The 15,872-nt window shown below is 46.0% G+C and overlaps 1 protein-coding gene across 6 annotated transcripts in view; it reads left to right on the forward strand.

Moving 5' to 3' along the window:
• The window catches only part of MAPK10 (mitogen-activated protein kinase 10), a 214,992-nt gene that overhangs the window by 43,953 nt on the left and 155,167 nt on the right, over positions 1 to 15,872 (forward strand). For 5 of the 6 annotated variants that reach the window (XM_033160672.1, XM_033160673.1, XM_033160669.1 and 2 more), the window contains exon 2: positions 15,506 to 15,719. The exons of the other annotated variant lie outside the window; for it this stretch is intronic. The gene's annotated coding sequence lies outside the window, so the exon portion shown is untranslated. The remainder of the gene's footprint in view (positions 1 to 15,505; positions 15,720 to 15,872) is intronic. 6 annotated transcript variants of the gene reach the window in all.

Consider the following 15,872-nt stretch of genomic DNA (forward strand, 5'->3'; position numbering starts at 1 on the left):
GCTCGGCCGGAGCTGGGTCGTCGTCAGCTGCTCCAGGTAGTGGTAGACGGCTCAGCGCGTCCGCATGGCACAACAGCTTACCCTTCACATGACACAGTTCGTATTGAAATCCATTCAAAAAAATGGACCATCGGAGCATGCGTGGGGACAAGATTTGGGGCGTTTGTTTATGCGGGCAGAACAAACCCAGCAACGGCTTGTGGTCCGTTTGAATTGTGAAAGGGCGGCCGTACACGTAGTCATGGAACTTCTTGATTCCTGTGACTATAGCCAGTGCCTCCTTATCAATCTGGGCATAGTTTCGCTCTGTGGGGCTCAAGGTTCTTGAATAGAATGAGATTGGATGCTCCGACCCATCCGCCTCCCTGTGACTCAAGACAGCCCCCACGCCATATTGTGAGGCATCACACGCCAACACCAATGGTTTAGCAGCATCATAGTGGGCAAGTGTACTTTCCCTTGACAGCACGCCCCGCAGCGTTTCAAAAGCTCTCTGTTGCGGTTGCCCCCAACGCCATGCACACTTCTTTTGGAGTAGCCGATGCAGTGGTTCGGCTATCGATGCCTTGTGTGGCACAAAGGCGTGATAGAAATTGACGAGGCCCAAGAAGGACTGCAGCTCAGCCTTGTTACTAGGTGTCGGTGCTGCGGCGATAGCCTTAACCTTGTCTTCCATGGGGTGGATGCCAGCAGCATCAATTCTGTACCCTAAGAAGTTCACAGCTGCTACCCCAAAACTACATTTCTCTTTTTTAAGTTTCAACCCCGCATCCCGGAATTTGCATAGGACTGCCTGGATGCGTCCCAGTAGTTCTTGAGCATCTTTGCCCGCGATTAACACATCATCAAAATACGGCAGGACACCTGGCAGGCCCCGTAACAGGCGCTCCATAAGACTTTGAAATATGCCAGGTGCCACGCAGACTCCAAACTGCAGCCTATTCACCTTAAAGGCGCCCTTGTGCGGCACAATTGTCTGGATTTCTGCGGACGCTGGAGTCACTGGAAGCTGTTGGTATGCCTGTGCCAAGTCAATCTTTGCAAACACCTTGCCCCCAGCCAGCTTCGCTAAAAGTTGGGACACTACTGGGATTGGATAAGAGTTGCCCCTGATGGCCTTATTAATCGTACATTTGTAATCCGCACAAATTCGTATTTCCCCGTTAGCCTTCAGGGGTGTGACAATGGGTGTTTCTCATTTAGCAGAGTCCACTGGTGAAAGCACCCCTTGCTGTATTAGCTTCTCCAATTCAGTCTCTATTTTAGGCTGTAGTGCAAATGGAACCCGCCTGGGTTTGAGGCGGATTGGCGCAACCCCCGGGTCCAGTTCTAAGTCAATTGGAGGTCCTTTATAACATCCTAACTCTCCATTAAATAGCTCCCCAAATTCCGTGTACAAGGTGTTAAATGTCTCGGAAGCTGTCTGGACCGTGTTGAGCCCTGAGATTCCCAACCCTAAGGCCGGGAACCAGTCCGTACCCAGCAGGCTAGTGCGCTTCCCTTTTGCGATCACCAGCTTTAATACGGCCTCCCTCTCGCGGAACTGTACGTTCACTGCGCACATCCCCAAAATGTCTATGCGGCCGGCGGAGTAGGATTGTAGAGTAGCCGGGAAGGGCTCCAATCTCGGAAGCTTACCTCTCGGAAATAACGATCTGGCCGTGTCCTCCGAGACGATGGAGAATCCGGATCTGGAGTCCACCTCCATGTTACACGGCTTCCCTTCGATTAGGACCCGCACAGCTGGTTTCCCTTGGGCTGGAAATTGCACAGTTCTGCCCTCGATTTGCGTGAGGTAGTTGCAATCGTCGAGTTGGTGCGTCGCTGTGGATGTCCTCTGACCTCTTGATTTCGCGGACCCCGACGTGCCACTCGACTTGCAGACCCTGGCTATGTGCCCCGTTTTCCCACAAGCATGACACGTAGCATCTCGGAACCGGCACTTCCTTCTCTCATGTGATCCGCCGCAGCCAGAGCAGACCCCCTGCCGACCTTTATTTGCTGTGCTCTCCTGTCGCACCATCTCTATTCCCCGCACAGGGCTTTGGTTGGGGCTGACATCCTGGTTGTCCACGGTGTTGGTTGACTCTCCAGCTCGCTTTTCGGCTCGCTGGCCCGGGTTTTGCTCCTCTCTCTCAGCAATGGCCTCACGGAGCGCTGTCGCGAGATCCATGTCTTGTTTTGCTGCAATCCGCCTGTGGCCCTTGCTGCTGCGAAGGCCGCACACAAACCGATCCAGCAGGGCCTCCTCCAAGTTGGCGAATTTGCAGTGTCTCGCCAGCTTTCTTAGTTCGGTAAGAAAAACTGCTACCGTCTCACCAGGTCGTTGTTGCCTCTTATGGAATTCGATGCGCCATGTCATCTTCGACGCTGTAGGATTAAGGTGACTCGAGAGGCGTTCCGTAATGCTCGCGAACGACGCCTCCCACAGGGTTGTGGGGGCCAGAATTGCCCGAGCCAACTCAAAGGTCTCTGCCCCGCAGCAACTCAGGAACAACGCCTTTTTCCTCTCCTCGTCGGTGACCCCTTTTGCAGCCACGCTGAATTCAAAGCGCTCGAGGTAAGCACCCCAGGCCTCAGTTGCTCCGGGCTGAAATGGTTCCATGAACCGTGACGCAGCCATCTTAGTGGACTGATCTGTCCTGTCAGTCACAGGGAGTCTTGTCGCCAGAATCAGGTCGCTAGGGTCCACAGCCCTCAGCCGGCCTAATTCAATCCCATCCTCGTCGCCAGTATGTTGTGTCGTGGGTTCTGGTAGCAAGAAGTCCAGCTACACGTCTTAGTGAAAACAGCTCTTTATTGTGGGGATTAGACAAGACTGGGGATAGGGGGTAGGGAAAGCTCTATTTATAGACACATTGGGACTGGGGGAAAAGATACATTTTAGCGGGAACCAATAATATTCAAACTTTCCGGCGGGACCCAATCAGGCTGTGGATTGTATTTGTACACTTCAAATTGACCAATAACAATACTTTACCCTGCTGCCAGAATATCTTATTTAATACACAACAGTGCATTTTCATTTGTTGCTGATAATACTGATCTTGGTTGTATTTGGGATAAACTGGTAACAGCTGCATGTCCATAACATGCTTTATGTTTCATCAGCAGTGACAGCTCCTGACTGATAATTGATTCCCCCCCACAAATCTAAATATCGATGTGAAATGTGTTAATTTGTAATTAATGGAAAAGAATGGTCTAATCAAAATGCTGTAGAACTAGTTAAATGCACCATTTATTTTTGTTTTTTGTTTTTACGCTATGCAAAGGTTTTTTTCTCCCCAGAACAGGAGCACTCTCTCCATGCAGACTTACTAATACTGCGTTTGCACAAATATATTTGAGTGGCTGGGAGGGGCAGATGATGGACTGTAGGTGGGGAAGGATAACAGAAAGATCCACTGGATTGTGACATACCCTATAAGGCTGTGGTCCCTGAAGGTCACTGGGTCAGTCACTCAGCTGGTCTACCATGTATCACCTTAGTATCATGCCCCCACCCCAAAACTTTGCTGCCCCCTACCTGATGAGTCACGGAGGGCAGTAGGACACTCCTGTAATTTATTGTTGTTGTTGTTCAGTCGTTCAGTCGTGTCCGACCCTTCGTGACCCCATGGACCAGAGCACACCAGGCAGCCCTATCCTCCACTGCCTCCCGCAGTTTGGCCAAACTCATGCTAGTCGCTTCGAGAACACTGTCCAACCATCTCGTCCTCTGTCGTCCCCTTCTTCTTGTGCCATCCATCTTTCCCTACATCAGGGTCTTTTCCAGGGAGTCTTCTCTTCATAAAATTATGATGCAACTCTGTAACTATTTGATGAGTATGTAGGATTGCACCATTCAACTTCCATTCATTTACAACCTGTAATGCTGAGCCCACAGTCCTCTGGTTTCCCCCCTCGACTGGATAATCCACAACAGGAGATGTAGGGGCTCAGTTTTGGCTAACTGAACTAGTGTGAGAACAAGGGCAAGATTCATTCTAGAAATTTTGAAACCGCTAATTAACTAGCAGCAATTCAAAAATAGGTAAATTGCCAGCAAACAAGCTAGTGCAGACTTTTGGTTCGTGGCTGTGGCATGGCGATCCTTCTACTGAGATTTCTGGGTAATTACATGGAAATCCTCTCCCAACAGTGCATTACATTAAAATAAATAAATACATTAGCACAGAGAAAATACAAACTCCCAAGGCTAACCATTTAAAAAACTAGCCTCCTTCTCAAATGCATTGCTATGGTAATTTCATATCCCTCCTTTTTTTAGGTTTCAAACTCATTCCTTGAAATGCGGAGCAGCACTTAGAATAGCATTCTATTAACCGAAGCAACACTACATTAATATTTCCTCTCTCTGATTTCCTATCGGTATTATTATCACCATTAAAAACTGCCGACTCCTAAAATTCAGCTGCAGTGTAGATAACAGTGCATTGTATGTGTGTTTCTCCTGTCCCCCCCCCCATACTGTTTTTTTTTTAACTCCTCCTTGAATAAATTACTATTACTAGGTGGGATGTATTTCAAGAGAAATACTTTGCAGTCGAAGCAGCAGTTCCATTAAAACTACATCGCCTCTGAGAAAACATTTGGTCTTCCTTTGGGGAATTTGAAAGCAAATGTTTTCATGTGATTTAGAAGGCTCCAATGTTTTGCCACAGCAGTGTCTCCAGGGGCTAAGAGACACTCAGTTACCCCCCCCCCCTTAAGCAGCAAGGGGTAGGATATATGTACTGAGAATTTCCCACAGGCCTGGCATCAGAGGTCAGTGTCACCGGGCAGGTGCTGATGCCCCCTACCTCTGCAAGAGGCCCATTGCGGACCCCCCAGACCCCCTAGCCACCATTACTGCTCCAGCTCTGCTTTGTTGCTATAGGCAGGGCTACTGAGAAGTGAAGTATAGAAGAGGCCAGGACTTTTGAGCTTTCATTAAAAAAAAAAAAGTAAGCCTAGTCTAGCCCTCCTAGAAGGACAGTTAGGAAACAAAATGTGCAGGCATCCTTCAAAGCAATTTCCTTGCCAGCTAGGCTACTCCTGCCTTTCTGAGTTTTTTAGTCAATAAGTGAAGTCAGAGCTGCGATTCACGAGTGAGTTGTTTGGGCAACAGGCTATATATAGGGATCCATGGAGTTCTAAAGACTGCCTGTTTTCTCCTCCCCTTTAGTGTACATTTCGTTCCTCCTCCTGTCTCGTTTTCTAGTCTTCGGAATCCTGAACAGGATATCCTTTCTCTGGGTGTGTTGATATTTTCTAGAGAAGTGCACAGGGCTGGTTGAGCTGATTGCAGCAGGAATATGTAGTAAGGGATGATTAGATAGTGGAGTTCTTGGGGATGGGTTGTTGCTGCTGGTATAAACACATAAATGGGTACCGTATATTAATGCCAAATTCTCAAATCCTGTTTGCTCAGAATAGGGAAAAGGCGATGCTTAACAATTTGCATCTCGACTTTTTCCAGCATCTGAACAGGATTGCTGCAAATTTGAAATCTCTTTGCACTCCCTCCACCTAAAATATCACACCTGGTCTTGCACTGACTGTAGCACAGCTAGCCTAAGATCAGTTGATGAAAAACCTACAGTGACAAAACTGGTTTACAACTCAATGAAGCTTCAGATCTTTGCATAGTTTAGGACTGGCCTTTTTGACACCGGAAATGCAGTTATTGGAAAAGCTTTACCTGATCACATAAGATATCTTATTACCACTTTGTGGCAACTGATTTAATTTGGGGTTCTCCAATCCACCTGCAAAAGAGAACAAAAATCTGCACATGACACAAATCATACGCTAATTTTATGCAAATCTTCTTTTGCAAGTTGGGCAGACTCTGACTTAATTTTTATTTTTGTACACTGCTGAGTTTGAGAGTGTTTTCATCTCATTTTAAGGAAATTTTGTTGAATGTTATTGTGGTATTATTGTGGTATTATATGCACATGAAAGCTCATACCAAGAACAAACTTAGTTGGTCTCTAAGGTGCTACTGGAAATAATTTTTTATTTTGTTTTGACTATGGCAGACCAACACGGCTACCCGCCTGTAATTGTTTTTATGGTCAGGGATTTTAATTTTATTAAACCCTATAACATTTTCATTCCGGAAGTAGCATATAGCAATGACTAGTGGCCATTGAATTTGATTAATCCCCCTTTAAAAACTACCTAAGCCAGTTTTCTTCAACCATGGGTCTTCATAAGTTTGTGGTCTACAACTCCCGCCATCGCCATCCAGCTTGGCCAGCAGACATGGATGATGGGAGTTGTAGTCCAACAACATCTGGGGACACAAGGTTGAAGACAACTGCCTTGTGGTGGTGAATTTCATAAACTGATGGATGGTGCATTGTGTGAAGTACTTCCTTTTATCTGTCTCAAGTCTCCTGCCAATCAGTTTTGTTGAGTTCCCACAAGAAGAAGGAGCTGCAGCTCTTCATGTCTTGCTTCCTCCTCCAGTTGCCAGCCCTTTCTTCTCTTCCAATAATGGGCAGGACTCCAGATGTTCTGACCAGCAGGCACAACAAGGGTAGGAATTACAGTCCGGGGGTGGGTGGCTGAAACAGTCAGGAGAAGCTGTGGCTACCTCTCCATTCACATTGGGAGTCTTAAAATTATATGCATGTTCTCCAGGTGGTCACCTAGCATCCCTCTGTTCCAGAAATTGTCTGCCGCAGCAACTCTGCTGAGCTGCGTTAAATCTGATTTACTCTAGTAAGTGTAAGTGAGACGTGAAAACGAAGCCCCCTAGATGCGCAAACATAATTCATGCCATTGTTCAGTTCCCCCACAATATCTGTGTTCTATTTTTCTCCCCATTTTCTGTTTTGAATGAGCAATAACAGCAAATGAATTGGGAGACATTGTAAGATATGACTGTAGGTGGCATAACAGAAGCAGAAGCCGAACCTTATCTCGAGTGCATTGTTATGCTTTTATTACCCACTTATTGTATTATTGAATCTATTTTTAGGCTCTTGCTCCTTCCTTCTCCTGGGTGTTTTGTGCCGAGTTTTCTGTTTGTTTGGTTTTTGTGAGACTGTTTCATGTAGGAGAAAACCAAGCCCCCCCCCCCTCCAAAAAAACAAAACCATCGACTGCTTCTTTGTTTGCTTCTCCAAATCCAATTTCTTGTCATTAATGATGTTCCCAACATGAAAGGAGTCTCCCAAGAAATAATGAATGGCTCTTCACTGCAGCGAAAGCTCAGGAGCTTTTGTTTTCGTTTAAGTATTGAAAGATCTCGGAGCGGAAGAGGGGGGACTGCGGCTCCTCGGTGCTGTGTCCGCCAGTGATTTGACCTTCAGCCGGTCTCACAAGGCAGTAAATGTCGTGATCGCATTACACGGAAACTGTGGGCTTAAATGCAGCAAGATATCTAAGGCCCTTTTCACGTATGAAAAATGAACCCTTTGAGGGGATGGGTGACCACAGTCGCTCTCCTCACCTTTCCAGGGTTGGTCCATTGGCTGCTGTCTTGAGCCACCTCCAGAAGCCATGGGAACGAAGAGTAAGTCAGAACCAGAGTGCAAGCCTGGAGGCAGAGCTGAAGAGCAAATTAGGTTTCTGAAGATAAAACTAGGCAACAGGGCTGGGGACCAAGGGATCGTCCACACGTCTGCTTGCCCAGCCACCTTCCCCCGGGAAAATTTTCGACTCACAGCTATCCATGGAGGCGCAGGCTAATTCTGTGTCCAGGGCAGCTGTCTACCAGCTCCATCTGGTACGCAGGCTGACACCTTACCTGCCCACAGACTGTCACCCCAGAGTGGTGCATGCTCTGGTTATCTCCCGCTTGGACTACTGTAATGCACTCTATGTTGGGCAACCTTTAAAGGTGATCCAGAAATTGCAACTAATCCAGAATGCGGCAGCTAGACTGATGACTGGGAATGACTGCTGAGACCATATAACACCGGTCCTGAAAGACCTACATTGGCTCCCAGTACGTTTCCGAGCACAATTCAAAGTGTTGGCGTTGACCTTTAAAGCCCTAAACGGCCTCGGCTCAGTATACCTGAAGGAGCGTCTCCACCCCCATCGTTCAGCCCAGACACTGAGGTCCAGCTCTGAGGGCCTTCTGGCAGTTCCCTCACTGCGAGAAGCAAAGCTACAGGGAACCAGGCAGAGGGCCTTCTCGGTAGTGGTGCCCGCCCTGTGGAACGCCCTCCCACCAGATGTCAAAGAGAAAAACAACTACCTGACATTTAGAAGAAATCTGAAGGCAGCCCTGTTTAGGAAAGTTTTTAATATTTAATGCTGTATTGTTTTTAACACTTGATTGGGAGCTGCCCAGAGTGGCTGGGGTATAAGTAAATTATTATTATTATTATTATTATTATTATTATTATTATTATTAGAGCAAACATCAATTGGGTTTTCTCCAGATTGACATTTGCTCCGATTTAGCACCAAAGAGCAGGTTTTCAGGGGGAAAGTGGTCATGCAAAGGCAAAACCATTTGGACTTGTGCTTAGAAAGGAAGGAAGAGGCAGAAAACCACTGGGGCCCATGCTTTATAGGCATCGGACAAGCAGAAGTGTGGACCAGCTCCAGGCCAGGACCCAAAGAATCTCCAATGGAAATCCAATTGTGGTGAAAGCTTCACAGTGACTGTCCTCCCTCTGACCATGATGCCGTGCCATACCCTCCAATATTTCCCCGATGACCAGAGAACATGTCAGCAAACAAGCATAGGAATTTGCTATTAGAATCTCACCCATGTGGACATCTGAAGAAGGGCCCCTATGTAGGTGCAATACTTGCAAGGCAAATAGCAGTTTTGGGTGGGGGGCGTGGGAACAGGAAGAGACTCCTGTGCTCACCCTCCCCCCAATCCAGATTGGGAGCACATTCTGGAACACGGCTCCAGAGCTGTTTTTTTCCTTTGCACTTTGCAGGTGAAGCGTCTGGATTCTCAGGCCAAGCAGCACATTACATGATTAAAAAAAGAGAACACTTTAATAATGTAATGTGTAGTTTGGCCTCAGAACCCTGTCGCTTCGCCTGCAGAGGCAAACACTGGATTCTGGATTTTCACCACGCCTCGAAACTAAATGCGGGGAGTGTCTTGTCTATATTTTTGCTTCGGATGCTGACCAGTGCCTTAGGGTGCATTCGGACGTGGGGGATATTGTGTTCCCGATTATAATGCTTGTGCTTCTCTCCCATTTCCCAACATTTCTTTCTGACTGCATGACCTGTTGTGCTTTTTGGTCAATATTCCAGCATGTCATGCTAAATTTCTCTCCCACCAGTGGGCGTGGTGTGACACAAGAATGATTGGCATTGGACAACATTGCTACTCCCCAACCCTTTCTGCATTATTATTATTATTGTTATTGTTATTATTATTGTTGTTGTTGTTGTTGTTGTTGTTGTTGTTATTGTTATTATTATTATTATTTTAAAATTTATATCCCGCCCATCCTGCTGGGTTTCCCCAGCCACTCTGGGCGACTTGTAACATATATATATAAACACAACAAAGCACCAAACGTTAAAAAACAAAATATCCTATACGAGCAACAAATAAACCAGTAAATCAATAGAAACCAATAACAACAACAATAACAGCAATAATAAACAGTTTACAGTTATGCTCAAATTAAAATAACCGCCAACCCCAACTAAACATTTAACCAACATCAACCCAACAAAAACAAAACGGAGGAACCAAAATTAGAACTATTTAAAACTTTTAAAAACATTTTAGCTAGTTGCCCCAACCTGAGAGTTGTTCCAGCAATATCCCCCCCCCCTGGCCTCCCAGGAGCCTCTTTTGGGAAGGACACAAAGTGGCTTCAAATCAGTGTGAAGGTAAGGGTGCATATATCTGCTTCTCTCTTGCAAGACCAGGCATCGGGTTCCCAGACCCCAACCCATGCAAATAAGAGACCAATGAGGCTGGTTTTGGGGTCCAAACAGGCCACAACATTATTGATTACAGATGAAAGAGGTTTGGCTTGGGCATGGGGCAATCAAAATACTTCCGGCCTATTAAACAGTGGGTAGGACATAGCAGACAACACAGTGGCCTGCCAGAAGTGACGCGTGGTCAATTCAGATGGGGGTTCCTAAGGCTTACATCAAATAGGGTGGCCCCCACAGGGATTGTTGTTTGGGCGAGTGCCTTCGGCCTTGGCCCCTGCCTGGGCCTGCAGACATGGCCACTCTCCCTGGATCCCTTTAACGGAATACTACAACTTCCCCTCCATCCAAAACAAAGGATTTTACCTCCACAATTTTCCTGGTTAAGGGGGCTGTAAATTGATTTTTCTTTCTTTCTGGAATCGAACAACACAGAAATGAGTGCTAAACATGCACTATTATCAAGCTAGGTTTTCAGAAGTGGCTTTTACACCGCGTGGAAGTTGAAACATAATGCCTAAATTAATAGTTAGGGAAACGTCGGGGAAATAAACTGTGGCGTGAATGCAGCCTTAGATGGATTGGAAACATCCATGCATGGTGGAAAACAGGTCTTTAGCTAAATAGAACCTCCAGCTTTAAAGGCAGGGTACCTTATGAGGATGAATTGCTCGGTGGCAAGCAACCAGAGATGCTGTTTTGGGCCTCCTTCAGTAGCATCTGTAAAAAACAAGAACAGGATGACGGTCGAGAAGGACCTTTGGTCTGATCTAGCAGGTCTTTCTGATGCTCTTGAACTGCTGTTAGGCTGCCACACATGCCTGGTGGGTTGTGATCAACTTGCCGCAGTGCAACTTGTGCAAGGCCGGACTATCCAGTGCAAATAATCTCTTTTTAAAAATGTTGTTAAAAACAGACCATGCCCACCCCGCTTTCCCCACAATAAATGGTTAAAGGCAGGTCATGTTCAAATCAGGGCAAACAGTTGCTGAGCTTCCTGTATTTAGAGGAAGTTGTCTTCCCTCCCCTCCTGGCTTAATGCACAGAAATTATTTTCTCTCCCTGCCTCCCCGTGTCTCCAGCTCAAATTCCATTGGAGTTTCTCGGCCTAAAGGACTTCAGCGTGGGGATTTTTTTTTTTTGTACTCCATGCCTTTGTGCTGTGTTGTTGGAGCACCCGCCTGTCTGAAAGAACGTCCCTCCAGGCGATGAATGCTGGATGCGTCTCGCTTTGGGACTCGTCAGTTGTCTGCCCTTGAATCGGATGTAGAAATTGCTGTGGGAGGAGGTGATGGCGCTGCTAGAGAGTCGAGAGGGAATAGGGATTTGAATTAGGTCGCCCCCAGTGTGGCAGCAGCTAAGCTGGGAACTGGCAGGCATTATTTTACGGTGCCAAGGAGCATCGATGGTTGCTGCCAATCCCTTTAAATGTCCCCAGGCATCGCTTTGCCTGCCCCCTCATAGGAACATAGGAAGCTGCAGGTACTGAGTGAGATGGTCTAGCTCAGTATTGCCTTCACTGAAAGTCAGGATTTCAGGGGAGGAGTCTCTCTGAGCCCCACTTGGAGTTTCTGGGGATTGAACCTAGGACCTTCTGCATCCAAAAGAGATGCTCTGCCAATGAGCTACGGCCTTTCCCCAATAAGTAAGCCATAAATAAATAAGCACCAGTAGTTTACTGCCAAGAATTGCACTGTGAGAATGTCAGAGAAATGTAGAGGAAAGCTGATGAATGTTTTAACATTGAGGAGTAACTGCAGACAAATTTCCGAGCAGTTATCTCCGGTAGAAAAAGGGGTCTGAGAGTTTGTGTGTGTTTCATAGAGAAGGAGTTAATTGGCACTATTTCATGCAGTTTGGCTTCCATACTATTTTTATCTGCAAGAAAAAAAAGGCAATAAGTCTTTCCATTTGGTTTTTCCTGTAATCAGTTGGATCAATTCTGCACAGAAAACATTCAGTGCACATTACACTAAGCAGAACAGCTCTGTGATGTAAACAAATTTGCAGGAAGCTTTGGAAAAGGAAATGTTGATGATTAAAAAAAAGAGTTGATGATAAAAGATCACGAGTTCTGCTTACGGAGGAGGCCTGGTCTACATTAGCAATATATATCAGATTTATACAACTTTACCTCTTGTGGCTTTTCCTAAAGCATGGGTGGGGAACCTTTTCCCATCCGGGGTCCACATTACATCACAGGCAACCTTTTGGGGGCCTCACACCAGTAGTGGACAGGGCCAAAGGCAAACGTGCGTATGCTGCATAGCTGTCAACCCTCCCTGCTATTTCCCAATGCTATAATAAGGGAATTTCCCGCAAAAAAGGGAAAGGTATGGTATGCTGGAACCTGAATGATCTCCATTCTGTCCAGCAAAGCAGGCTTTACCCTTTGGGATTTTGCTGAACTTGAACTTTCTAACCTAGACAGCTGTTCCTCTTTGAATGATGGGGTACATTCCAGCCATACAAAAATCAGATGTTTCTATCTATGTACTCATCTTTCCATCCAGGCAATGTAAAAGGCCAATCCCAACCAGGCAAAAGTTCTCAAGGAGGGCAGAGAGCTTGGTCAGGAAAGGGCATGGCCTGGAGAAAAATAGGTGCAGTGAGTCTTAAGGGGCTTGAGGCTCTCCATCCCTGCCCCCAAAGGATCCTGGGAACTGTAGTTCGCAAGGTACAGTGCTAAGAATTCTTCGTTCAAGGTTCTTAGCCTCCACATGATTCCCAGGAATCCCCCTGGGAAAGGGAATAGTTCTTAAACTTAGTTTAAATCTTTAGCTTGGATGTGCCAAGAAGAAGAAGAAGAAGGCTCAGGAAGTGAGTTGTGCTGAAGAATCACCTGAAACACAAATTTGTAATATGGAAAGCAATTCAGAACAAGAAGAAAAAGTGTGAAGAGGTAGTTTTGCTACAAGGACACAGAGAAACCACAGATTGTCAAGGTTTCCCAGCAGGTATCCACACAGAAAAATAGATGTGTTTATAATTATCACATTTTCAGTCAGCATGGCTGATGTTTTAATTCGCTGCATGGAAGTGCTTTCTGTGGAGGGAATTCATAATATCTGAAGCAGCTTTAAATCTCATTTAAATCCACGAGACTTAAATTTTGTCTACTGGCAAGATTAGTCCAACTCATGTTGCTTCCTGAGACAGAGGACAAGATGGCGCCCAACCCATACCCCCCAGAGAAGCCAACCAGGTTGATTCTTGAGTCTTGTTTTCAGCGCTGGTGATGAGACATTGTCCTCTGTCTTACCTGAGGGCAGAAGGCTAGAATAGGGGGTGCAAGGCAGGCCATGAGATGCATGCACTCTGCCCCCCAACACCTTGCTGTCATTTCCTGATACCTAACACCTGCCACCTGAGGTAGCTTGTTCACTCTGCCTAATAGTAGGGGCAGCTCTGTTGGGAAGACCCATAAAACTACAGATCTATATGCAGATTCTAGTTGTTCTGTGATGAGTTTTCTCGCGTCAGAAAACATCCCCTTGCTTTTCCTTATTACACTTCTCCTCATCCCATAAACATTGTTTCCCCCCAGCCACACCTTGGAAGCTTTATACCATACCCTCCGACATTTATCCGATGAAAATAGGGACGTCCCTTTCCATAATGATAATTTTTACTATACAAACTTTGAAATACAACATTAAACGTTTTTAAAAACTTCCCTATACAGTGGTACCTCGGATTACAGATGCTTCAGGATACAGACTCCACTAACCCAGAAATAGTACCTCAGGTTAAGAACTTTGCTTCAGGATGAGAACAGAAATTGGGCAGTGGTGGTGCGGCGGCAGCGGGAGGCCCCATTAGCTAAAGTGGTACCTCAGGTTAAGAACAGTTTCAGGTTAAGAACGGACCTCCAGAATGAATTAAGTTCTTAACCCGAGGTACCACTGTACAGGATTGCCTTCAGACAGCTCGGGGGTTGAATAACTCCATACCCTCCAACATTTCTCCAATGAAAATAGGGATGTCCTAAGGGAAAGTGGGACATTCCGGGATCAAATCAGAAACCAGGATGGCTTCTCTAAATTAGGGATGTCCCTGGAAAACAGGGACACTTGGAGGGTCTGTTATACATCCAAACTATCTGGGTCAGCGAGCTCCTCCCCATCTTAAAAACAAAACACCCGGAGAAAAATAGATGGTGAAAATACAGGAGAAAGTATGCAAATATTCTTATTTCACCCACAGAGCAATCCATACCCCTGATCTGCTTTGCTACAGAGGGTCTGGATGCGGGTGGAGATATCCCTCCACTGGTCTTCACCATCAACGGAGCTCTTCATGATTGCCGACAGCCACCATTTTTCGATTGTTCACCGCTTATATATACTTGGAAGTAGGCCATTGAAATCAGAGACCTGCCACTCTCTCCATAATTTTCTTTTAGGATAGCCTCAGAGTATTGCATCTTGCCAGGAATGCCTGTGCGTTTTTGGAGAGTTTTTAACCTGTTCTCTGTGCTCTCAGTACAGTACATTTTCTGCCTGCACCCAACTCAATTATGGGCAGTATACGGAATGAATTTAATTAGATTTGCCATAGCCGAAAGGAAGCCTGTGTAATGTAGAGTCAGGGGAGGTTGTCCATTGCTGTTGTTAAGATTTTGCAAAGAAAACCAGAGAAAGCTGATGGCTGATGCGTTTTGCATTTTGATGGCGTATTTTGATGCAAAACCAAGGGCCAAATTGGATGTGAAAATAAATGGACCTGAGTCTAATGAGCAGTGTATTTTTTAATTTTTTTTTAAAGGAAATTGTATCATTTGGAGCTAATAATATCATTGAGATCGAGCAGGCATTTTTTTTGGGGGGGGGGCAGGGGCAGAGAATCACCCTTTCCTCTGCTGCAGTGCTGAGGAAAACAAGTACCGGTATTTGCTTTGGGGAAACCTTCTGTTAGCACTGTCTTTTGTTATGGGGTCCCAAGCATGCAAATCATATTAGCTGTTCTACATTGCAAGTTTTTCTACATTGCAAGCTGATAGCAGAAAGCTGGGAATGAATTATGTACTGTACATTGATGGTGCTATACAGTGGTACCTTGGGTTACAGACGCTTCAGGTTACAGACTCCGCTAACCCAGAAATAACGGTTACAGGTAGGTAGCCGTGTTGGTCTGCCAAAGTCAAAACAAAATAAAAAATAAAAAAATTCCTTCCAGTAGCACCTTAGAGACCAACTGAGGCTGTTCTTGGTGTGAGCTTTCGTGTGCATGCATCTGAAGAAGTGTGCATGCACATGAAAGCTCATACCAAGAACAAACTTACCGGTAGTTGGTCTCTAAGGTGCTAATGCCAGAAATAACGCTTCAGGTTAAGAACTTTGCTTCAGGGAAAGAACAGAAAGTGTGCTCTGGCGGCACAGCGGCAGCGGGAGGCCCCATTAGCTAAAGTGGTGCTTCAGGATAAGAACAGTTTCAGGTTAAGAACGGACCTCCGCAACAAATTAAGTTCTTAACCCGAGGTACCACTGTATAAGTAATAGCGCATAGCAATAAGAAGAATTGTGTGTGTGGGTTGGTTTTTTTTGGGTGGGAGAGGAGAGCTCTTAATTTCAGCAATCGCCAGGTGGAAGAGCTTAAATCAACCTCTCTTGGTTTCTCAAATGTTTGGCAGGTGTGAATCTGGGGATTCAAGCCCTCCCTGCATTGCCTTTTCTCTGAGCTCCAGATGAAGCGGAGACTTTGCAGACAAGAGCACCTAAGGAGGGAGAGCGGCAGCAGGAGGAGTTGGCGTTTAGCTGCAGAGCTTCAAGTCTTCCCATCCATAGGTGGCCAAGCACCAGCATTTTAAAGGTCTCCATCTCCCTTTCCTGCCTTTAGACAATAAGGTATGTCTCTTTTGCCATAGGAATTTAGGTGGCGCTCGGCCGTGTGGTCTCTGCCTCGGTATTTACGCCTCTTGTCTCCCTCTGCTTCTTAATTCCAAGCACTTAATTCTTGGCTTGCTCATTCTGCTTCTGCTGCCCTTCTCTTCCATGTAC

The sequence above is a fragment of the Lacerta agilis genome, chromosome 9, assembly GCF_009819535.1.
Source record: "Lacerta agilis isolate rLacAgi1 chromosome 9, rLacAgi1.pri, whole genome shotgun sequence".
In the NCBI taxonomy this organism is placed as follows: Eukaryota; Metazoa; Chordata; class Lepidosauria; order Squamata; family Lacertidae; genus Lacerta; species Lacerta agilis.